The 24,804-nt window shown below is 40.3% G+C and overlaps 1 protein-coding gene across 2 annotated transcripts in view; it reads left to right on the forward strand.

Annotated features, from left to right (window-relative positions):
• The window catches only part of cwf19l2 (CWF19 like cell cycle control factor 2), a 241,711-nt gene that overhangs the window by 9,105 nt on the left and 207,802 nt on the right, over positions 1-24,804 (forward strand). Inside the window, exon 1 of one of the 2 annotated variants that reach the window (XM_078545515.1) lies at positions 18,266-18,413. The exons of the other annotated variant lie outside the window; for it this stretch is intronic. The gene's annotated coding sequence lies outside the window, so the exon portion shown is untranslated. Of the gene's footprint in view, positions 1-18,265; positions 18,414-24,804 lie in introns of those variants that run through there. 2 annotated transcript variants of the gene reach the window in all.

Consider the following 24,804-nt stretch of genomic DNA (forward strand, 5'->3'; position numbering starts at 1 on the left):
CCTATTGAACATTTATCATTAGTACTTTCTAATTAACAATATTGCTGATAAATGCTCAATTGGATAGTAAATCTTTTTCAGAGCCTGCAGTTAAAATAGTTTTGCCAGCAAAGGACTGTATTGATTACAGTGGGATTTGCTTTCATTGTTGTTAAGCAAGGTCAGTGAAACTTCTTTTGACAAAATTGATTGTAGATTGTAATCACAAAGGTCGTATTGGATACTAAATCATACTTTATTCCTGCCTTGCTGGCATCTCCACAAATAAAATATGTGAATTTTGAACTTGTTTATGTCCTACATTCATTTTCAAGTGATAAAGTACCTAAGATTTGCCAATTTAAATGAACAATATTTAATATTATTAATATTGAATATGTTTAATATTGAATATTTGTAATGTGTTTTGGGTTCCCAAGTTCTGGATATTTAGAATACTCTATTCCATACACAAGCTTTTTTTCAGATGTTTGACACTATTGAGTGATTAAAAGAACATGGAAAGCACTATTATGATTTATCATCTGAAGGGATGATATTTATTACCAGTATATTACGCAGTATTGATGTCTAATTTACTGAGAAGGCTGTGTCATGAGGGAGCTTGAGGTGTTGCCAAATTTTATAAATCTGAGAAAGGCAATTCTATTCTGTTTTTTAAATAAAACAAGGCCACAATGAAAACCAGGGTGAAAGTCCACCCTAATGAATTTCAATCTGATTTCATTAAAGATGAAATCTGTATTGTTGGCAGGCATAACTAAGGACTAGACATGCGTACGACTCATGAAATGTACCAGCAAGATCTCAGTTTTCCTTTAGACTTTCATCAATGACCCTGGTGTGCTACCTGTGTGAGTTGACAAATATTGTATATATTTATGAAAAGAACTTCTTGGGCAAGTCCAATAAAGATCCCAGAGTATCTTTTTAAAAATCAGACAAGCTTCTTCATAAATTTGTTGGTATAGATCTGAGTATACTGACCCTTTTCAGACAGCAAGTCAGATCATAAGAAATAGAAGCAGGGTTAGGCCATTTGGCCCATCGAACCTGCACAGCCATTTGATAAGATTATGGCTAATCTGATTGTGGTTTAACTCCACTGCCCTACCCGTCTTCCAGAACCCTTGATTCCTTTGTTGATCAAAAATCTGTCTAACTCAGGCTTGAATATATTCAATGGCCCAGCCTCCAAAGTTCTCTGGGATAGAGAATTCCAAAGACTAACAACCCTCTGAGTGCAGAAATTGCTCCTCATCTCTGTCTTAAATGGAAGACTCCTTATTTTTAAATTGCGCCCCCTAGTTCTGGATTCCTCCATGAGAGCTAATATGCTCCCATCATCTACCCTGTCAAGATCCCTCAGGATCTTATGTGTTGCAATGAGAAGACCTCTCATTCTTCTAAATGCACATGAGTATTGGCCCAACCTGCTTAACCTTTCCTCAGAAGACAACCCCTTCATCCCAGGAATCAGACTATAAACCTCTTAACTACTTGCATCGGAAGCTTCCAATGCAAGTATATCTCCTCTTAAGTAAAGAGAGCAAAACTGTACGCAGTATTCCAGGTGTGGTCTTACCAACGCACTGTATAGCTGTCACAAGACTTCCCTACTTTTATACTCCATTCCCCTTGCAATAAAAGCCAATATTCTTGTTGCCTTCATAATCACTTGCTGTACCTACATGCTAACTTTTGATTCATGTACAAGGACACCCAGATCACTCTGTACTGAAGCATTCGACAACCCCGCCCCATGTAAAAAAATTCTGCTTTTCTATTCTTCCTGCCAAAATGGACAATCTCTCATTTTCATACATTATACTCTATTTTCCTCTTTTTGCTCACTCATTTAACATATCATTATCCCTTTGCAGACTCTTTATGCCCACCTCATAACTTGCTTTCCTATCTATCTTTTATCATCAGTAAATTTGGCTCCAATACGGCCTGTCTCTCTATCCAAGTCATTAATATAGATCAGAAATAGTTGAGACCCAGCACTGATCCCTGTGGCGTTCCGCTAGTTTGCCAACCTGAAAATGATCCATGTATCATGACTGTTTCCTTTTTGTTAGCCAACCCTCTATCCATGCCACCACCAACACCATGAGCTCTTATTTTGTGCAGTAACCTTTAAGTTGCACTTTAAAATCCAAATGCACTACATCTACTAGTTCTGCTTTATCTACCCTGCTTGTTACATCCTCAAGGAACTCTAATAAATTTGTCAAACGTTATTTCCCTTTCACAAAACTATGATGACTGTACCTGATTGTCAGGATTTTCTAAATGTCCTGTTACTATTGCCTGAATAATAGATCCTAGCACTTTCCATGACAGATGTTAGACTAACTGACCTATAGTTTCCTGCTTTCACAGAATCTTTACAGTGCAGAAGGAGGCCATTTGGCCCATCGAGTTGCTTTGGCCTTCTGAAAGAGCATTCCACCTAGTCCCATTCCCTTGCCTTATATTCATAACCTTGCACATTATTTCTTTTCAGGTAGCAATTCAATTACCTTTTGAATACTTTGATCGAACCTGCTTCCACCACCCTTTCAGGAAGTTTGTTCCAGACTCCAACCGCCCTCTGGATGAAAAAAGTTTTCCTCACTTCACATTTACTCCTTTTGCCAATTATTTTGAATCTGTGTCCTCAGCCTTTTTTTCTCCAAGGAAAAGAGTCCCAACCTCTCCAATCTATCCTCATAGCTACAGTTCTTTATCCCTGGAATCATTCTTGTGAATCTCCTCTGTACTCTCTCCAATGCCTTCACATCCTTCCTTAAGGGCTGGGCGCAGTACTCCAGGTGAGGCCTAACTCGTGTCTTATACAAGTTCAACATGACCTCCTTACTCTTTTACTCAATGCCCCTATTAATAAAGTCTAAGATGCTATATACTTTATTAACTGTTCTCTCAACATGCCCTGCCATCTTCAATGACCTATGTACATATACACCAAAGGCTCTCTGTTCCTGCACCTCCTTCAGAGTCTCTCTCTTTATTTCTGTCCCCTTCCTTTCTTGAATAATGAGTGTTATATTTGTAGACTTCCAACTTGTTGGACCTTTCCAATACAGCCACTATCTCTGCAGCCACTTACTTTAAGACCCTAGGATGCAAGCCATCAGGCCCAGGGGTCTTGCCAGCCATTAGCCGCATTAGTTTTCCTAGTACCTTTTTTCCCTAGTGATTGTGATTATTTTAAGTTCCTCTTGATTTTCTACTATTCTTGGGATGCTTTTTGTGTCTCCTGCTGTAAAGATAGATACAAAATACTTGTTCAAAGTCCCTGCCATTTCCTTGATTTCCATTATTAATTTGACAGTCTTACCCGCTAAGGGACCAATGCTTACTTTAGCAACTTTCTTCCTTTTTATGTACTTGTATAAGCTTTTACTGTCAGATTTTATTGTCCTTGCTAGTTTTCTCTCATACTTAAATTTCTCCTTTTTTTTCTTATCCTCTTATGGTTTCTAAAATTTTCACAACCTTCTGGGCTACCACTCATCTTCACAGCATTGTACATTTTGTCTTTCAATTCGATATCATCCTTACCTTGCTTACCATGGATGGTGCACCCTTTTCATAGTACCTTTCTTTCTCAAAAGAATACATTTTTGTGAGCTATGAAATATCTCCTTAAATATCTGCCACTGCTTCTCTACTGTCTTACCTTTCAGCCTGTTTTCCCATTCTACTTCAGCCAACTCTCTCTGTCTCTATACCCTTGTAATCGCCTATATTTAAGTTTAAGACAAAATTAAAAATACCTGGAAAAACTCAGCAGGTCTGACAGCATCTGCGGAGAGGAATACAGTTAATGTTTCGAGTCCGTATGACTCTTCAACAGAACATTTTTATTTTTATTTTTGTTTTCATTTTTATTTTTGTTTTTGTTTTGGATTTCCAGCATCCGCAGTTTTCAAGCTTTTATTTAAGTTTAAGACACTAGCTTCAGACCCACACTTCTCACCCTCAAACTGAATATGAAATTCTGTCATGTTATGATCATTCTAACCTAGAGGATCCTTTACTATGAAGTCATTAATTAATCCTGTCAAGTATTGCTGGAAAAATTTTTCTTGTCAAAGCTTTTTATCTTGCACTCATCAAGACAATTCACAAGAAAATATCAATGTTAGGAAATAATATATTTATACAGTATGAGAAGAGAGTGCTGGTTGGTTTGCAAGTCTGATTGGTAGAGGCGTTGCCATGGATAATGCACCAGTTGATGGTGACTGATAGTTAACTGCCAATCATGCTTGAAATTTAAACCAGGCAGTTTGACTCTGGTCAAGGCATTGCCCTGGGGAAAGAACCAGTGAATGGCTGTCACTTATTTTGTTTAGCTGAAGCAGGCACAATGTTCTTTCTGTCTGCAAAGAACAGGGCCCTGTGTATTAATATATGTAGCTTCCAGTGCACGCAAATATGCGACCAATCCTAAATTGGTTGTCGGCGTAATTTTTAGCACACAGGATTATTTAACAAATGTTGTCCAATCATGGAATCACATCTAATATTGGACACTATTTTGAGTTTTGCAAGCACGGGTTAGTTTGGTACTTTGTCTGTTGCGAAAAGCGGAAGGGACCTGCTGTTGATATGAGCCGCCAGTCTCTGGGACGTACGGCCTACATACCAAGCATCACACTGGCACTGAAATTCATATACCACATTACTCATTTGTGTGATAGGCAGAATGTCTTTTTGGCTTGACGGAAGCATCCTGTTAGTGGCGAATGGTGGTATTTTCTTGCAAATTGCCCTGATGAGCGCAAGACAAAAACATCTCTCTTTTCAGCAATACTTAAGTCCTGTACTACCAAACGACTATTAATCCTGCCTCATTACATTTTACCAGATCTAAAGTAGCCTGTTCCTTGGTTGGCTCCAGAATGTATTGTTCTAAGAAACTGTCCCAAATACACTCTATGAACTCATCCTCCAGGTTGTTTTTGCCAATTTGATTAGTGTAATCTGTATGAAGATTTGAAATCTCCTACAATTATTGTAGTACCTTTCTTCTAAGCCCCTGTGTTTTCTTGATTTATACTCTGTCCTACAGCGTAGCTACTATCAAGGGACCTATGAAGCATTCCTACCAGTGACTTCATTCCTTTGCTATTTCTTATCTCTAGCCAAACCAATTCTACATTTTGAACCTCTGAACCAAGATAATTTCTCAACACTGTACTGATCTCATACTTTATTAACAAAGCCAGTCTGTCAATGCCTTGTCAATTACATTAAGGTTTGTTAACGTTAATTACATTGTTAAGGTTTGTTAACGTTAATTACATTGTTAAGGTTTGTTAATGTTAATTACATTGTTAAGGGTTGTTAATGTCAATTCCATTGTTAAAAGTTTGTTAATGTCAATTCCATTGTTAAGGTTTGTTAATGTCAATTCCATTGTTAAGGTTTGTTAATGTCAATTCCATTGTTAAGGTTTGTTAATGTCAATTCCATTGTTAAGGTTTGTTAATGTCAATTCCATTGTTAAGGTTTGTTAATGCCAATTACCTTGTTAAGGTTTGTTAATGTCAATTCCATTGTTAAGGTTTGTTAATGTCAATTCCATTATTAAAAGTTTGTTAATGTCAATTCCATTATTAAAAGTTTGTTAATGTCAATTCCATTGTTAAGGTTTGTTAATGCCAATTACATTGTTAAGGTTTGTTAATGCCAATTATATTAAGGGAAGCTGGTGATGGGTATTTGAACACATGTCAATAGGGGATAGCTGGGTAACCTTGACACTGAACAAAGTCAATAAACAATCTCAGCAAGGAAAGGTTCTCTGTCTTAGTTTTGACTTCACCAACTGGCACTGATCTATTAATAATCCCACCTCATTTTCCTTTCTTGTTGGTCTGAAATGTCAAATACCCTTGAACATTCAGGCCCCAGTTGTGGTCACTTTGCAATCATGTACCTGCCATGACTATCACATCACACTCATTTATTTCTATTTGTGGTATCAATTTATCCATCTTGTTAAGAATGCTGCATGCATTCAGGTAAAGGGCCTTTAATTTTGTTTTCTTTTCGATCTTTCCCTACTCCGAGCTTATTTGCTGGTGCATTCTTATGTTTCTACACTCTGTTCCTTCCTGTAACACACTGGTTATCATTATCTGTATTGTTACCCTGCATTATTGCCTTATCCTTTCCCTTTGACTTTCCAAATCTCCCTTCGCATGAACAAACCCCTCCCCCACCAACTATTTAGTTTAAAGGCCTCTCTACAGTCCTAGCAATATGACTCGCCAGACACTGGTCCCAGCGCAGTTCAGGTAAAGGCTGTCCCAACAGTACAGCATCCTCTTTCCTCAGTACTGGTATGGATGGTATTGAGCTTCTTGAATGGTGCTGAAGAAAGAGACATACTGTTGAAGCTTTTCATCTTGCACTCAGCAGGACAGATGCAAGAATGCCAAATTTCAAAGGGCACAACAATTTATACTGCATGAGAAAAAGGGTGCTGATTGGCTGGCAAGTTGGTTCTGATTGGTTGACATGTTGCAATGGCAAATGCACCAGGGAGCCATTGTTCCCCCATGTTTTTGTTTATTTAAAAAAAGTGCAATGTTTGAGCACATTTTTTTTGCCTGCAGAGGACAAGTCCTTGCGTATGAATATATATATCTTCTAGCAAGCCTAAGTGAGCTACATTGCGAGCCCGACTGATAATCCTAAATTGGTTGTTAGTGTAATTCTTAGCATTTTCTGTGTAGTGCTCATACTCACGAATGGGCCTAAGGCCACCCATTTTGGGCTTGAAAAGTGCCCAGTTTACCTCAAATTACTCTGGAAGAGTAAAGTATCTCAAACATTTGAGCAACAGGTGAAGCTAGCTGTTTCACGTTGCTGCTATGCAATGACAACAAGATTGATGTTTTCCACTACCAGCCAAAAAGACATTCTGCCTACCTCACAAACGAGTAGTGTAGAATATGAATTTCAGTGCTGGTGCAATGCTAGGTACGTAGGCTGTACATCCCAATGACTGGTGGATCGTATCAAACAGCATGCCCCTTTGGTTGTTTGCAAAAGGCAGTGTACTGACCGTTCTCAACCAGCCCATGCTTGCAAAACTGTGAACATAATGTCTAGCTTTAGTGATAACTTTAGATGATTTGCTGAACAATCCCACACGTGCTAAGAATTACTCTAACAACCAAATTAAGATTATCAGTCGAGCTCGCAATATAGCTCACTTACATTTGCTAGAAGCTACATATATTGATATGCATTGATCTGTCCTCTGCAGGCAAATGGAATGTGACCAGATATTGTACCTTTTTTTGAATAAACAAAAGCATGGAGGACAATAGCTCCCTGGTGCATTTGCCATAGCAGCATCTCAACCAATCAGAACTGAGTTGCCAACCAATCGGCACCCATTTTCTCATGCAGTATAGGTTGCTTTATCCTTTGAAATTTGGCATTCTTGCATCTGTCCTGATGAGTGTAAGGTGAAAAGCTTCGACAGCATGTCTCTTTTTTTTCAGCAATACTCAAGTTCTGTAGCTACACTCATGCAGGCAAGTGGAGATATTCCATCATATACCCTGACCTGTGCTTCGAAGATGGTCAAAAGTGTTTGGGGAGTCAAGAGGTGAGTTACTAACCGTAGATTTCCCAGCCTCTCACCTGCACTTGTAGCGACATTTTAATGTGGCTAGTCCTGTTAAGCTTCTGGTAACTGTGATCCCCAAAATGTTGATGGTGTGGAAATTGGTGATTCTAATGCCATTGAATATCAAGGGTTACTCTCTTGTTGGAGCTGGTCATTGCCTGGCACCTTTGTGGCATGAATACTATTTGTCACTGATCAGCCCAAGCCTGAATGTAGTTCAGTTCCTGCTGCAAGCAGGCACAGATTGCTTCAGTATCTGAGGAGTTGTGAATGGAACTGAACACTGTAATCATCGGTGAACATCCTAACTTATGACCTTATGATGGAGGGAAGGTCAATGATGAAACAGCTGAGGATGGTTGGACCTAGAACGCGACCCTAAAGAATTCTTGTAGCAATGTCCTTGGAAGGAGATGATTGACCTCCAACAATGACAATTATCTTCATTTGTGCTAGTTATGTAAAACTGTAGTGAATGGAGAGTTTTCCCCTGATTCCAATTGAGTTCAAATTTATTTGGACCTTGATTCCACTTTGGATAAAATGCTGTATTGATGTTAAGGACAGTCACTCTCACCTCATCTCTGAAATTCAACTCTATTGTCCATGTTTGAACCAAGGCAGTAAGGTGTTCTGGAGCTGAGTCATCCTGGTAGGATTTATTTGTGAATGTGTGCATCTTGAAGCCATTGTTGACAACTCCTTCCATCACTTTTCTGATGATTGGGAGTAGACTGGTGGGGTGGCAATTGACCAGATTAGATTTGTCCTCATATCTGAGCAATTTTGTACTTTGTTGGGTAGATGTCAATATTGCAGCTGTACTGGAACAGCTTGGCAGAAGCGTGGGTAGCTCTGGAGCATAAGTCTTTAGTACTACAGCCGAGATGTTATTGGAGCCCATAGCCTTTGCTGTATCCAATGCATTTAGCCATTTTTTGATACATGGAGTGAATTGACTTGACTGAAGACTGGCATCTGTGATGCTGGGGATCTTGGGAGGAGGTGAGATGGATCATCCATTCAATACTTCTGGTTAAAGATAGTTGCAAAGCCTTTTCTTTTGCATGCACACGCACACATGGGCACACACAGGCTGGATTTTGCCACATTGAGGATGGGAATGTTTGTAGAACCTCCTTCAGCCATTAATTGTTTAATTGTCCATTGCCATTCATGGCTGGATGTGACAGTGCTAAAGTGTTTTGATCTGACCCGTTGGTTGTAGGGTCGCTTAGCTCTATTTTGCATGCTGCTTCTACTGTTTAGTATGCATGTAGTCCTGTGCTGTAGGTTCATCAGGTTAGTACCCCATGTTTAGGTAAGCCTAGCGCTGCTCCCAGCACACTTTGGTACATCCCCCATTGAACCCGAGTCAGTGTCTTGATGGTAATGTTGGAGTGAGGGATATGTCGGGTCATGAGGTTAAAGATTGTGGCGGAATACAATTCTGCTGTATACTCTTTCATAAGCTAATAATTTGATGCAGGGTGATAAATTTTATTTAGAAGCCTTCCAGGGTACAAATTTTTGTTTATGGCAGCACTTGTTGTCAAAGGCTAACTGACATTCGGGTTGTCCATTGATTTATATGTTTATTTGCTCAGCCACTGCATTGAACAAACACATAGATTTGAATTCAAGAAGTATGATGCGTCAAAAAATGTCTTGTGTGTTGTCAAGCAGATTTTAGTTCTGAAAGATATTTTGTGCAGAATAGCAAACAGTAAACTTCTTTGAACTTTTTATTTAAGTAAATAGAGGAAGAAACTTCTCTGGAGTGTAAAATGAGAGAAGCCTCAGATCTATGTCATGCCTCTAGCCGCAACCAAAGGGTTGCATAACCTGACAGACCACTACTTTGGATTAATGAAATTTTCACTTGATTTCAACACCAAGTAGAATAATTTGTCATTCCAGTTGCATCTGGGTTTCCAATGTATGGAATACCGTGTGCTGTTTAAGAGAGACTTGTAGACGTATAGAAAAAATTCTTTGACATAGTGCCATTCACGTTATTAGAACATCCCAATATGCTTGAAGTATAATCACGGTTGTTGTGTAAGCAAATGCGCAATCAATTTACACGCAACAATGCTTTATAAACAGCACTGAGATAAATGGCCAGTTAATTCAGTGGTGGGCATGCGGCCCATCAGGGCTTTGAGGTGCGGCCCATGAGACATTTTGTTGACCGTCACCCACGCGCAGGGTTTCCAGACTCTGCTGGTTTCTGCCTGCGTAGTTTTTTTTCCTACTGGTGTTACTAAAGTGATATGCACACAAAGCAAGGACAGGTGAAGTGGGGTGTGTGCTGATTGCACACAACATTGACAGAGAGAGCCCTGTGCTTCCTCTGCGTCCAATCAAAGCGCTGCAACGGTTCAGTTGGCACGCTCCACAAATTCTAGGTACGCAAGCGCAGTTAGTAAATTACCCTATCATCTTGGTCATGACACCAGTGGATGTGGCAGGTTGCGCTTTATGTTACTTTTGTCAGTAATTTAATTTGCCCCTCATTATATAATAGATTATTTTGTGTTGAAGTGGTGTGATAAAGAAGGGGAATCAAGTACAAACTCAAAAAGTACAGAGGAAGAAGAAGTAGCCAAAGAGGGAAATCGGTGACGAGGGCAGAATGTTAAAAGAGTTGGGAGCTGGATTATTTTGTTGTTGAACAGAAAGGGAAGCTATTTTGCTTAAATTGCAATGAGGTGATATCAGTTCCAAAAATATACAACATTAAGAGACGATATGAAACACGCCATTTCTTTCATGTAGCAATATTTCCAGTAGGTTCTGCCCAATATTCTTAACAGCTTCCAAATCTGAAGGATGCCATGGAAACACAGAAGCAGGTACTTAGACGAGCATTAAATGAGTGTTGCAGTGACTTTGGCGAGCTTTCGTATTGCTTGGTTACTTGCAAAAAATGGAAAGCCATTCTCAGATAATGAATTAGTGGAACACTGCATTATCGAATCGTCAGATGTTTTATTTGATGGGTATAAAAACCAAGAGGAAACTATCAAATGTGTTAAATGTCTGCAATTCAGCAGGCATACTGAGAGTCGCCGGGTGCAAGATATAGCTGCCGACCTGGCAGAGTAGCTTTTCAGAACTGTACGTTCAAGTGAGGTTATCAGTATAGCGCTGGATGAATGCAAAGATGCTGACCACATTGCTCAGCTCTGCATATGGGTTTGTTGTGTTGACAGTGATTTGAACGTGACAGAAGAATTTTTAGATCTTTTGGAATACACTAGCGAGTGCAGGCTCAGTATTTTTCGAGGCATTTACTGATTGTTTCAAAGAACATGAGTTACCTTTGGAAAAAATTGTATTAGTTACAACAGATGGGTGTCCCTCCATGACAGGAACACATCATAGATTTGTAGCTTTATTGAAGGCTTGTGTACCTGACATATTTGGTGTGCATTGCATAATGCACCAAGTAGTGCTCTGCACTAAACTTGACAAGGGGGACAGACTGAAAGCTGTACTGGACAAAGTGGTATAGATTGTTAACATCATATGCACTCACCCCCTGCATCACTGTCAGTTTGTGGAACTTGTGGACCAAATTGTAACAGAATATGGAAGACCTTGTCATGCACACTGAAGTGCGCTGGCTAAGCTGTACTGGTAAAGTACTGTATCGCTTCCTGGCACTTCTACCAGAAATCAAGCAGTTTCTTGCTCAGAAATCTCAAATATACACTAGAGTTAGAAGATGAAAACTAGATTTTGGATGTGGCTTTTCTTGCCGACATCACTGGTTACCTGAACATGTTGAACGAGTCGTTGGAGGGGAAAAATCACCTTTTGCCCAAACTAGTTGCTAGTATCAGAAAATTCATGCTACACCTGCAGTTAATGTTCAACCAGTTACCTTCATGTAACTACACTCCCCAAATTTGAAAAAAATGCTGGAAAAACATGCTGATCAGGGAAATTAATAAGATCCATCAGTTCACATACAAGTGCTGTCTATACTGGCAGAGTGTTTTGAGAACTGCTTTTCTTCTCTGAGTGATCTGAAGCCCTTCCTCTTGTTGCTCTCAAATCCATTTGAATTTGATCTGAGCAAAGTGGTATAGTATGTCAAAGGCTTGGGGTAGATAAAAGGAAGTTTGTGGAGGAATTAATTCACGTTCATGCCCTGGATGAAGAGGAAATTAACCAGATAAAGAGGAAAGGTGCGCAAGAACTTTTGTTGAATATCCTTGGTCCAGTACTTCGGCATTGCATTGTATAGCTGATGTCAAACTTTGGATCAACGTACACATGCGAGCAGACTTTTTCTGCTATGGGACACATCAAATGCAAGAAGTGCAACAGACTAACGGATGGAAACCTCAGTGTTGAATTGCAAAGTGTCTGCACATCCCTGATACCTAATCTAAGAAGCTTGTGAAGGGCAGATCCAACCAGAAGTCGCACTGAATATGACGTAAGGAAAGCGTAAATATTTATTTTGTTTTTATCATTTGAGGTTGATGACAGTTCTATTAGTATATGAATGATTAAGCATTTTCGATAACTCATTTTGAAATATTTGATGTGTATTAAATGTATTTAATCTTATTCATGGGGTCATAGCTAGTGCATATGCCTGATTTCAATCTTGCGGCCCACTGAGATGAAGGAGGGCTACTCGTGGCCCACTCACTAGCCCAGGTTGCCCATCATTGAGTTAATCTGTTTGACCAAATGTGAAAACTGGTCAATCAAGCTTACCCCACACTGTGGTGGCTGGGTCATCATGGCTTAATACTCCTTGCTTCTCCCAAGCACCCCACTCAGCTCCCTCATACTACCAACACACCCATGTAATCTCCTGGTAGAGGTTTAAAAATAGCAAAGCCAGTAAGACAAAGGAATATTCTGTAAAATTCCTCTTCAACCCACTCAAATGATCAAAACATGTCAAGGAGATCACATGGACTAAGTGTTAGTTGTAAAGACATACCTCCCGTATGCTGCAATCTTTGTCCAAGTCAGCAATTGGTCCCGCTCCCTTTTAGAGGCAAACTGAGAGGCAGCAGCCACCATACCAGTTGGCAATGTGCTCCAGAGGCTCTCAATTCTCTGGGAAAAGAAGAACTGCCTAATAGCTAGTCTATTCCTACTCGTACATGGTTTAAACTCATGTCCCTTGATTCTTCCAATCTATTAAACTAGGATAATCCATTACTCTTTCCAGTTTGTTAATTATTTTCTAGATATTTATCAGGTCACTTGTAAGCCTATAGTACTCTATACTAAATATGCCAAGGTCCTTGAACCTATCAGAATAACTGAAGTTCTTTAAGCTAGGCATCATTCATTTGGCTCTCCTCTGTACCTTTTCCAAGGTAACTATATCACCCATCCGTGGAGAGATTCAAAACTGGAAATTTGCCTTTAACAAATCTGTGCTACCTGTCCTCTATTTATCCATTCTTCTCCGGGTGAGAATTAAGTTTGACCTTGACAATGATCTTGAGTAGTTTTCCAATTACTGACAGACTGGTATCTTGTTACCAGGTTTAGCACACTCGCCTTTTTGAACATTTGGTCATGTCGTGGAACACTTCCAATCTTCCAGCACCACTCTCGTATCCAGGGAAGATTGAAAGGTTGTGGTCAGAACTTTCTCTGCTAAGGGAAGCTTGGGATGCATCCTAGGTTGTCTCCATCCATCTGAACTGGGTGACTTGTTAACTTTGAGTAACGCCAACCTATTTAACATTTCGGATAGGATAAAAATAGAAACTATTTCTCTGTTTCCCCTTCCTCTACTGCGACATTATTTCTTTTCAGGTTGCTTTTGTATTCTATAAGTTTAGGATATTGGCTGGAATCAAGTGTGATATGTAATAAAAGTCATAATAATATTGTCCTGTCATACTTTAGCTTAGTTGGTAGTACACTTGTCTCATTCAGATGGTTGAAGTTTCACTGCAAGACTAGAGCATATAATTTAAGCTGACAATTCATTGCACACCTGAGGGTGTGTTGCATTATTGTTCTTCAGATGAGCAGTAAATCTGCGACCTTGTCTAACTGTATCTTATTGTGGAGTCAAGATTTTGTTAATGTTCAAGATCCCTTCGCCGTACATGAATTCTAGCCAATGTTCCTCCAGCAACCAACATCAAAAACAAATTAATAATTTGTCTAAAACAAAAACAGAATTACCTGGAAAAACTCAGCAGGTCTGGCAGTATCGGTGGAGAAGAAAAGAGTTGACGTTTCGAGTCCTCATGACTCCACCGATGCTGCCAGACCTGCTGAGTTTTTCCAGGTAATTCTGTTGTTGTTTTGGATTTCCAGCATCCGCAGCAGTTTTTTGTTAATAATTTGTCTAGTTTATTAGATTTGCTGTGTGCAAAATGACAGCTGTTTTTCCCTGCATTCCCCTGTATTCCAAAATAATTAATTGTAGGGAAATACTTGGAGATGTTAAGATGAGATACAACATAAGTGGGGTAATTGAGTAATCACAGTCAATCTCTATCAATTAGTCTACCACAGACCCAAACGCGAGGTCAGAAAAAATCCTAGTGGTGAAAAGCTTTGAAGAACTGTAGGTCCAATGCCACATGCTTCTCCCAAGCAGGCTGCATTGACTGTATGCCATGTCTCAAATTACTTACGTATTTAAAAATATTATTTTTGAAAGAAATCTAATTTGGATTTGAAGGTATCAACATTTTCTGCTTCCACTCTTTCCCCAGCGAGCCTGTTTGATAGATTTACATAGATTACCAACTTTATTGTTTTTACAGATTAGTTTTGAATTCAACACCATCAAGTGCGGTCTGTGCCCTTTGGTTCCACTGATCTGGCAGCTTGTTATGAGCTATATTACCCAGTCGCCTTAGAATCTTAAAAACAGCACCACGCCATCACTCAGCCTTCTCTTTTCCAGGGAGAAGGTGCCCAATTTACAAAATTACTCCATACAATCCAATTTTTCTATCCCCTCAACCAAACTGGCTGCTCTCTTCTGAATCACTTCAATAGTTGCAATATCGTATTTGCACTACTGTGACCAGACTGTACATAGTACAGCCCCCATTGACTATAACAGGCTTTTGGTGTTGATGCAATTTGCCTGCTAAACGTAATGGCTAGTGCTGCCTGACAGCCAAGACCCTCCCTGCAATGAATAGTAATCCTGTAACCCACTGATATCTTGAAACAGCCAGAATTCACTGGTACTGCATAAGGTCAGGCTCCCCAGGCTTTTTAATAGGACTTATCTGTCTTCCTATCTATTTCTAACTCTGAAATTCTGAGTCAGTCAGCCTGCACTTGGTTCAGGGCAGTTTTGAATTCTAAAGTGTGAGATTGCATGAAGGGCAGTGGGCTTGGTGTTTGCTCATTTCTCATAGAGCACATTGCCCTAAACTCAGCTGATTGCCAGCATTTTATACCAACCCCTGCACTTGGCCTCAATAGAAGAGATTTTTCTCAGAATGATAGAAAATACAGCACAGGAAAAGACTATTCAGCCCCTGGTGCCTGAGCTGCTAATGACGCTCTTTCCTGTGTCTAGATTAGCAACCCCTGCCCTCAATCCTTTTATATTCATTCTTTTTAAACTTTTATGCAATTCCCTTTTAAACAATTGCCTAGTTTGCCTCAATAGTTAACTTGTCATGAAGAATTCCATCATCTAATAGTGTTGTCTTCAAGAATCTTCTTTTGTGCTTCATCCAGTGGGAATCCTTGTTTTCCATCCATACCTACTTAAAAATAAGGCTGCTTTTTTACTGGATGCTCCTCTCATGTCTGTACTCCCACTCACCATGTTGCTGGTTGGCTGTACAGAAAATATTGATCCCCATCTGCAACCAACCCTGCAGTCTCCCTCTCTGCCCCTTGGTCAAGTCCCAAGTCCCATACTCACCACTCCTGGCCCCCTGACCTCCAGTCACCTTGTCTTTCCATCGACTTCTGAAGTTGTCATTTTGCAGTTGTTGACTTTTATCCACCATTCACTGGTCTCTCTCTCTTCCTTGAACCCTCATTTTGCTGTCTCCCTCCTCCCTTTACCCTCCCACCACCCAAATCTTCCAATCCCCAGTGTCCCCTCTCTCCAACTTCCAGAGGTAGCTGCTGCTCTCTGCAGTGTTGAGACTAATGTTATCAGACTAGAGGTGGGAAATTTAAGTTGCAAAGACCTCCCTGGCAGTGAGCCGCAACACCTGGGAGATCCCTGGCCAATTCTGGAGATCTCCATGTATTTCAGTAGGGTTGACAACTCTATTTGATAATCACCTTCTAACTTCAGGGTACGATATTACACGCAATAACTAAGATCTGCTTTCTCTTGAAGAAGAAGGTAACTGACCAGTTTCTATTAATTGTCTGCTCAATTTAATCCAGGCAACTCTCTATACCTCAGGTGACCATAGTATGTACCACATGACTTCACAGTCCACTCATGTTCTTGTGTTATGTTTTTTATTTGGGCTGGTTGAAGTTGAGTGGGCGCGACATGACTTTTTTTGCTTTTCCGCTGGAAACCGATTAGAGATTGTCTGAATCATGGTGCACAGAAGGAGGCCATTCAGCTCACCATGTCTGTTCTTTGAAAATTATCCACTTCCCTGCTCTTCCTCCACAACCCTGCAAATTTCTCCATAGCTATTATTTATCAAATTCCCTTTGAGCCAGTGTATTGCAGGTCATTATAACTTGCTTAAAAATTCTCATGCCCCCTGGCTTTTTTGTCAAGAACAATCCCAGCTTCTCTCTTTTCTCCAATGTAACTGAATATTTGAAATACAAGCAGACAATGTTGGAAATATCTGACAACATCTTTAAAGAAAAAGACAAGTTAATATTTCTCATGTCTGAACTTCATCGGGTTCTAACCTGTCTTACTGACCTACTGTGTATTTCGAGCATTTTAAGTTTTTTAAATTCTAAATTTCCAACATTTGCAGTTTTTCCTTTTTTATGTATTTGTGTATATTTAATTTTGTCTCCCTTCTGTCTGAAGTGGATTTTCCCTAGATTTAAGTGGTGAAGTGCTAGATTTTCAAGTGTTGAAACTAGCACCTAGCATCCAGTATGTGGCACTATTCATCTTGTAATGTTCCTCATGTATGTCAATGTATTTATATAAAGCAAATATTGTAACTGATGCCTGAAATTATCTAATTATTTGCAGTTACTTACTTGAATTTATGGTACTTAATGCTAAAATCGACAGTAAAGCCCTGATGTGTGCTGAGTTATCTAATAAATCAAATAAACAAGTATCTAGACTTGTATGTGAAGAATGGTTGATTTACTAGAGGTTGCTGAGCACCAGTGGAACCAGCCCCCAGTAGAAACAAACACCTTTAGCAGAGGAGAAAATTGGAGGAGGAAAGAAAATCGAAAGTAAAATCTAACTATTTTGTGTTAGACTGGTCCTGTAAATAAAGCTTTTTTTCTGTAGATCCCTGGGAGTCACGATGAGATGAACCGTTAAGTGGGTTGAAGGACACCAACCAGATGTTTCTGCCCTTGATATATCTTTTTTTATTAAACTGGATTGAAATTAGAATTGTTTCCTTTTAAATACTGTTCTGTATTTTGTAATGATATGCAGATTCTCATAGAATCATAGAATTGTTACAGCGTAGAAGGAGATCATTTAACCCATCAAGTCTGCAGAAGAACTGTTCAGCTAGTCCAATTTCCCGCCCTATTCCTGTATTCCTGCAAATTTTTTATCATCAGTTGCTTATCCAATTTCCTTTTGAAAGGCTTGATTGAATTTGGCTCCACTACGCACTCAGGCAGTGCATTTCAGATCTTAACTACTCATCTGTTTGTAATTTTGGCAGCCGCTTTAAGTAAAACTAAAATAGTAGGATTAAAGGCAAGTTCTGGAAACAATATATATTATAGGAATTAAATAAATCATTTAGATCCTATTTAATTTATTATTGGTGGGAAATTCAGTGACTGAAGCATTGGACTGGCTAATCCGAAAGAGCATCACATGTCGCTAATCAGTGTAAGAACAGTTTGCATCAAAATATAAAGTACAACAAAAAAAAATTCTCCTTGTATGTGGAAAATGCTCCCTTTGCACATGGCTGCCAAATCTCTTTCCAGCTTTCAGTGCATGTCTGTAGTTTTCACTCGTGACAAAACATTTGTCAACTCACCAGAGCTGTCTGAATATAATAAAAACAGAAAATACTGAAAATGCACAGCAAGTCAGGCAACCTGAGAAATGAAGATGAGTTCATGTTTCAGAGGAATCTTTCATCAAAGTTGATATAGTCTGGCAGAACAAAAAATGGACCATCCAAAAAAAAAAGAAAAAAATAGAGGTGGATTTGTGTAAAAAATATGCAAACTACTTTCTTGGAGTCAGTTAATAGGCCTATCTATGAACACATTTACTGCGCATCCAGTTGAATTGGAGGTAATAACTACAGGATATACATCCACAGTGTAATTTTTTCCATCAATTTTCGCTTTCCTGTAGACCATGACAGCATGCTTGGGCACTGGTTACTGCCTAGTAGTTGACCAAGTGGTTGTTCTTAATGTGCGGGGCTAGTTAGTGAATGTTAATGTGTTATCCATCCATTACGGGTGTTAAAGGTGAATACAAACCTATTCAAATACACACACTTCCAAGGTTGAGAACTAGAACAAGAGCTCCAGATGATTTCCTGTCCTCAGGGATGCTGAAGTAATAAGGATGCTTTTGCTGTCACCTACCTTAATTCAGCTACCATAAATTGCGGTGTATAAATCAACCCAGCATATAAGCCTCAAAAATCATGTTTTTGCATATGCCCAGCATATAAATTGACCCTCCCCTACACTTTACAGCCACGTCATGCTGTACTTGTATTGGTAGTCAGCCTTAATTTTTGAACCCACTAATTCATGGATACCTTATAATTGGGCATAAGGGATCAAGCAGGCGATATGGGCTCTGTTGCGAAGGTGAGTTTAAGACATGCCCATTCTTTGCAGCAGAAGCAGATGACATTTCATACAGCGACCACATACACCCAGGCTGTGTACTCAACGTATAAGTAGATTCCAATTTTTGGATGGATTTTTCAAGGCTTCATAGGTCGACTTATATGCCAACATTTATGGTAATTCAGCATTGACTTGGGACTTTTCCTGGTTTATTTGGCATTTCAGATGTGTATGTTAAATACAATATGCTGTTTTTATTTGATATTTTGGATTTCAATAAAAACTTCCGCTTTCTCTCCTGTATTATATGTAAGCAATTTTCTCTAAACAAACATAATTTAATGCCTCCTCCAGGGAGGAGTTCCAAGGTGAGGGTGTGGGGAGTGTTTGATTGGGCAGGAGGGTGCAGTTAGGGCACCCCACTGCCTTCCCCTGATTAATGCCCGCCAAAGGGCCTCATTCTGCAATTGCAGATATTCAACCAGCGGCGGGTGGGGGAGACCCCATGTGGGGAGATTAAGAAGCAAGAGGCCTTCTAAGGAGCGGGGGCTGCCAGTTTATGGTGTGGCTTTGGTATTGTCATAATTATAGTTTGAAAATTATATGCACTAAATTTTGAGCAATCCATTCCAGATTATTTCTCAATAAACATCCAGTAATCACTGCAAATATATTTGTCCATGAGAATTATTACACACCTTGGAGGTGGAAATCACCTTCCTTAGGAAACTGAGAGCTGCTGATTTTAAAAAAAGCAAATAGAATTAATCCACAAGCAAAATTGCAAATAAATGATATCATATGGATTATCTGGAGAAATTTCATGACTTTATTTTATTTATTTTTTCACATGATGTGGACGTCGCTGGCTAAGTCAGCATTTCTTGCCTATCCGTAATTGCCCTTAAAAGGTGATAGTGAGCTGCTGTCTTGAGCCACTGCAGTCCATGTGATGTAGGTGCACCCACATGCTGTTAGGAAGGGAGTTCCAGAATTTTGACCCAGCGCCAGTGAAGGAATGGCGATTATAGTTCCAAGTCAGGATGGTGTGTGGTTTGGAGGAGCACTTGCAGGTGGTGGTGTTCCCAGGTATCTGCTGCCCTTGCCCTTCTAGGGGGTGGTAGGGGTCACAGGTTTTCAATGTGCTGTTGAAGGTGCCTTGGTAAGTTGCTGCAGTGCACCTGGTAGATGGTACACAATGCTGCTACTGTGCGTCAGGGATGGAGGGAGTGAATGTTTAAGGTGGTGGATGGTGTGCCAATCAAGTGCGCTGCTTTGTCCATGATGTCGAGCTTCTTGAGTGTTGTTGGAGCTGCACTCATCTAGGCAAGTGGAGAGTATTTCACCACACTCCTGACTTGTGCCTTGTAGATGGTGGGCAGGTTTTGGGAAGTCAGGCGGTGAGTTACTTGCCGCAGAATTCTAGCCTCTGAAGTGCTCTTGTAGCCACAGTATTTATATAGCTAGTCCAGTTCAGTTTCTGGTCAATGGTAACCCCCACGATGTTGATAATGAGGGATTCAATGATGGTAATGCCATTGAATGTCAAGGGGAGAAGGTTAGATTCTCACTTGTTGGAAATGATCATTGCTCAGCACTTGCGTGGTACGAATGGTACATTCCACTAGTCCACCCAAGCATGAATGTTGTCTAGGTTTTGCTGCATATGGACATGAACTTTTCAGTATCTGAAGAGTCGTGAATGGTGCTGAACATGGTGCAATCATCAGCGAACACCCCCACTCCTGACCATATGATGGAGGGAATGTCGTTGATGGAGCAGCTGGAGATGGTTGGGCCTTTGACACTACCCTGACAAACTCTTGCAGTGATGGCCTTGGACAGAGATGATTGACCTCCAACAACCACAGCCATCTTCCTTTGTGCTAGATATGATTCCAACCTTTGGAGAGTTTTCCACCTGATTCCCATTAACTCCAGTTTTGCTAGGGCTCCACTTGGTCAAATGCTACCTTAATGTCAAGGGCAGTGACTCTCACCTCACTGCTTGAGTTCAGCTCTTTTGTCCGTGTTTGGACCAAGGCTGTAATGAGGTCAAGAGCCAAGTGTGCCTGGTGGAACCCAAACTGAGCATCCTTGAGCAGGTTATTGCTGAGGGTAGACTGATGAGGTGGCAATTGGCTAGATTGGATTTGTCCTGCATTTTTGGTAACAGGACATACCTGGGCAATTTTCCACATTGCTGGGTAGATGCTAGTGTTGTAGCTGTACTGGAATAGGTTGGCGAGGCCCACGGCTAGCTCTGGAGTGCAAATCTTCAGTACTATTGCTGGACTGTTCTCAGGCCTTCAACTGTTTCTTGATTTCACATGGAGTGAATTGAATTGGCTGAAGATTGGCATCTGTGATGCTGGGAATCCCAGGAGGAGGCCGAGATGGATCACCCACTCCGCACTACTGCCTGAAAATGGTTGCAAATGCTTCAGCCTTGTCTATTGCACTGATATGGTGGGCTCCCCCACCGTTGAGAATGAGGATATTTCTGGAGCATCCTTCTTCTCCAGTTAGTTGTTTAGTTGTCCACCACCATTCACAACTGAATTTGATAGGACTAAGAGCTTAGCTCTGATCCGTTGGTTGTTGGACCACTTGGCTCTCTGCTGCTTCCACTTTTTGGCATGCAAGTAGTTCTGTGTTGTAGCTTCACCAGGTTGACACCTCATTTTTAGGTATGCTAGGTGCTGCTCCTGGCATGCACTTCTGCACTCTTCATCGAACTAGGTTTGATCCCTGGCTTAGTTGTAATGGTAGAGTGGGGAATATGCCGGGCCATGAGGTTATAGATTGTGGCTGAATACAATTCTGCTGCTGCTGATCGCCTCAGCGCCTCATGGATGCCCAATTTTAAGTTGCTAGACCTGTTCAAAATCTGAAACAAAAACAGAATTACCTGGAAAAACTCAGCAGGTCTGGCAGCATCGGCGGAGAAGAAAAGAGTTGACGTTTCGAGTCCTCATGACCCTTCAACAGAACTAAGTAAAAATAGGAGAGGGGTGAAATATAAGCTGGTTTAAGGTGGGGGGGGTGTGGGGAGAGCAAGATGGTAGTACCACACAACATGATGGAGGGTATCCTCAACGTGAAGACGGGATTTTATCTCCATAAGGACTGTGCGGCAGTCGATCCTACCAATACTGTCATGAACAGATGCATCTGTGGCAGGCAGATTGGTGAGGATGAGGTCAAGTAGGTTTTTCCCTCTTGTTGATTCCATCATCACCTGTTGCAGACAAAGTCTAGCAGCTATGCCCTTCAGGACTTGATCAGCTTGGTCAGTAGTGCTGCTACCGAGCTAATCTTCGTGATGGGCATTGAAGTCCCCCTTGTCACCCTCTTCCAATTGGTGTTCAGCATAAAGGAATCCTAATTCATCAGCTGAGGGGCGGGCGGTAGTTGTTAGTCAGTAGAAGTTTCCCTTGCCCATGTTTGATCTGATGCCATGAGATTTCATGGGGTCTAGAGTCAATATGGAGAACTCCCAGGGCAACTGCCTCCTGACTTTATCCCACTGTGCCGCTGCCACCTGTGCTGGTCCTGTGAGTGGGACAGGGTATACCTAGGGATGGTGATGGCGGTGTCTGGGACTTTGTCTGTAAGGCATGATTCCATGAGTATTACTATATAAGGCTGTTGCTTGATTAGTCTGTGGGACTTCTCTCTCAATTTTACCACAAGCCCCCGTGTAAGGTAGACTTTGCAGGGTCAACAGGGCTGGCTTTGCTGTTGCTGTTTCTGGTGCCCAGGTCATTGCTGGATGGTCTATCTGGTTTCATTCCTTTTTGACTTTTCTGTAGTGGCTTGATACAATTGAGTGGCTTGCTAGGTCATTTCAGAAGGCAGTTAAGAATCACTCACATTGCTGTGGGTCTGGGGTCACGTGTTGGCGAAACCAGGTAAGGATAACAGACTTCCTTCCCTAAAGGACATTAGTGAACCAGGTGGGTTTTTATGACAATTGACAATTGTTTCATGGTCACTGAGAATAGCTTTTAATTCCAGATTTAAAAATTGAATTTAAATTCCACCAGCTGCCACTGTGGGATTTGAACCCTTTGCCTGAGAGCAAAGTCTGGGCCTCTGGATTAACTAGTTCAGTGACATTACCATTGCGCCACTGACTCTTGTCAAACTGAGGGGTTCAGATGTTTATTGTAAACATCTGAAATTGTATTATTATGACTGCTAACACCTGAACCTTTTAGATTGGATTGCAGCCTTGTAATCACTCCCTGGAATCATTTATCCTCTATTTACTGGCTACTTCAGCCTTGACAAATATTTGAGTGCTCTGTATGTAATGTAGTATATTTCACTCCAGCTAATGATTATTAATTGTCTGCATGTCTAAGCATTGTGTTTTCTGATGGCTCAGTTGTTGCCCAGTATACCAGTAAGTCATTAAGACTAGTTGGCCTCAGGTTCAATTCCTAGCGCAGCATTTGGGATACTTTATGTAACCGTACCAGCAGCAAGAGTTAGCACCTTCAGGTGAAATAAGGAGAAAATTGGAGGGAAAAATACATACTTTAGACTTTATTCACAGAAAACACATATCCTGGTAACCAGTGCATTTTATAAAAATTGTAACTACAATTGCTATAGTCCTCTGTCTTCACTGAAATTTATATTCCACATAGTGTGATGCTGGTTGCTGTATTATTTAAAAATATGCTTTTGTAGGCAAATTTTAAAACGTAAAATACTTGACTTTAGTTGCAGTTCATTGTGTATAGGTGCACATGTATTATCTAGTATTTTGATCTGAAAATCATGAAAAAAAATCTGGCAGGCCAGGCAGCATCTGTGGACAGAGAAACAGTGTTAACCTTTCAGCTTGATAACCTATCATCAGAACTGGCAGAAGTTAGAGATTCAACAGTTTATAAGCAAGTACAAGATCGGGCAAAAAATGCAGGGGGGTTGAAAAGATGGAAAGAACAAAAGGGAAGGTCTGATACGGTGGAGGGCAGAGGTGATTAACTGACAAGAGGGATGATTGTGCAAGACAATAGGGGATTGTAACGCATCACATAAAGAAACAGAAGGTGGCTCTAGAGGAGCTGTAAATGCCTACAGCAGAATAATTATCAGCACCCACTGTCCAAGATATCTCTATATACTTAAAAAATTATTAGTTTTAAATTTGTATTTTATAGTTCTGTAATGAAAGTCTAACAATCCATTTACATTTATGAAAGTTATCCAGAACAGCTAAGTTATAAGTACAACATTTAATGAGGTGAGAGATGTTGATGCAGATCTAAACCATATTGTTACAAATACATATGTCAAAGAGCTGTATGTTTTTTTTTAAAGAAATTGGAAGAACTTTGAGTTATTTGGACACTTTCTTGGGAACTGACCTGTTTTTTTTTGAAAAGTTATAAATTCACATTGGACTGTGAGCAAACTGCCTTTTTCAAGAAGTCACATGACTTCAGCTAAATGACCAGCAAGGCATTTGAGGAGATGAGAACAATTTGTTTACTTGAACTTTAATTGCTGGAGAGGTAAAAAACCTACTGTTTTCAGGCTGCGAGGCCTTGATGATTTCTGGAAGCCATCTGACTGAGATGAGTTTTCTGTTTTGAGCTTGTCTTTTGGATGCAGTTTGGGAATAAACCAAAAAGGTTGCCCAACTCATGCTCTCCCTGGCTTGACTGAAATTCAGTGTAGTTGTCAGCTAGAGATCCTCATCTCAGTTTAACCCGCCGGCATTTGGAAACCTGAGAAGCTGAGATGAGAGAGATCCCAAGGACATTAATTCTGCTCAGTTCTCCTCCACACTGAAGCTCCTTTGGAAAGTACTTCCAGACAACTACTGTGACCAGCAATCTGTTTTCGCATGCAGGAACACCAGATCAATAGTGTCAAAACCCTTTGAACTTTATCTTTTTTCATAAAGTTTTCCCATTGTCAAAAGGTATATTTTTCGCTTCAGCACCAACCTCTGCAGTGACCCTATATGTTTTGTCCTGCATGTGTGCATGCAAGATTTAAAGGGGTATTTGGTTGCACTTCGAGATTACAAATTATATGTTAACCATTTGTTTCTGCAATTTATTTTTAAAAATTAAGTTTGGTTTCATAATAAATCAATCAGCCTGAGTTTATTGAAAGAAGCCTGGTTAAAGTTCTGTTGAAGGGTCATGAGAACTCGAAATGTCAACTCTTTTCTTCTC

Source organism: Cetorhinus maximus, chromosome 7 (genome assembly GCF_964194155.1).
Source record: "Cetorhinus maximus chromosome 7, sCetMax3.hap1.1, whole genome shotgun sequence".
Lineage (NCBI taxonomy): Eukaryota > Metazoa > Chordata > Chondrichthyes > Lamniformes > Cetorhinidae > Cetorhinus > Cetorhinus maximus.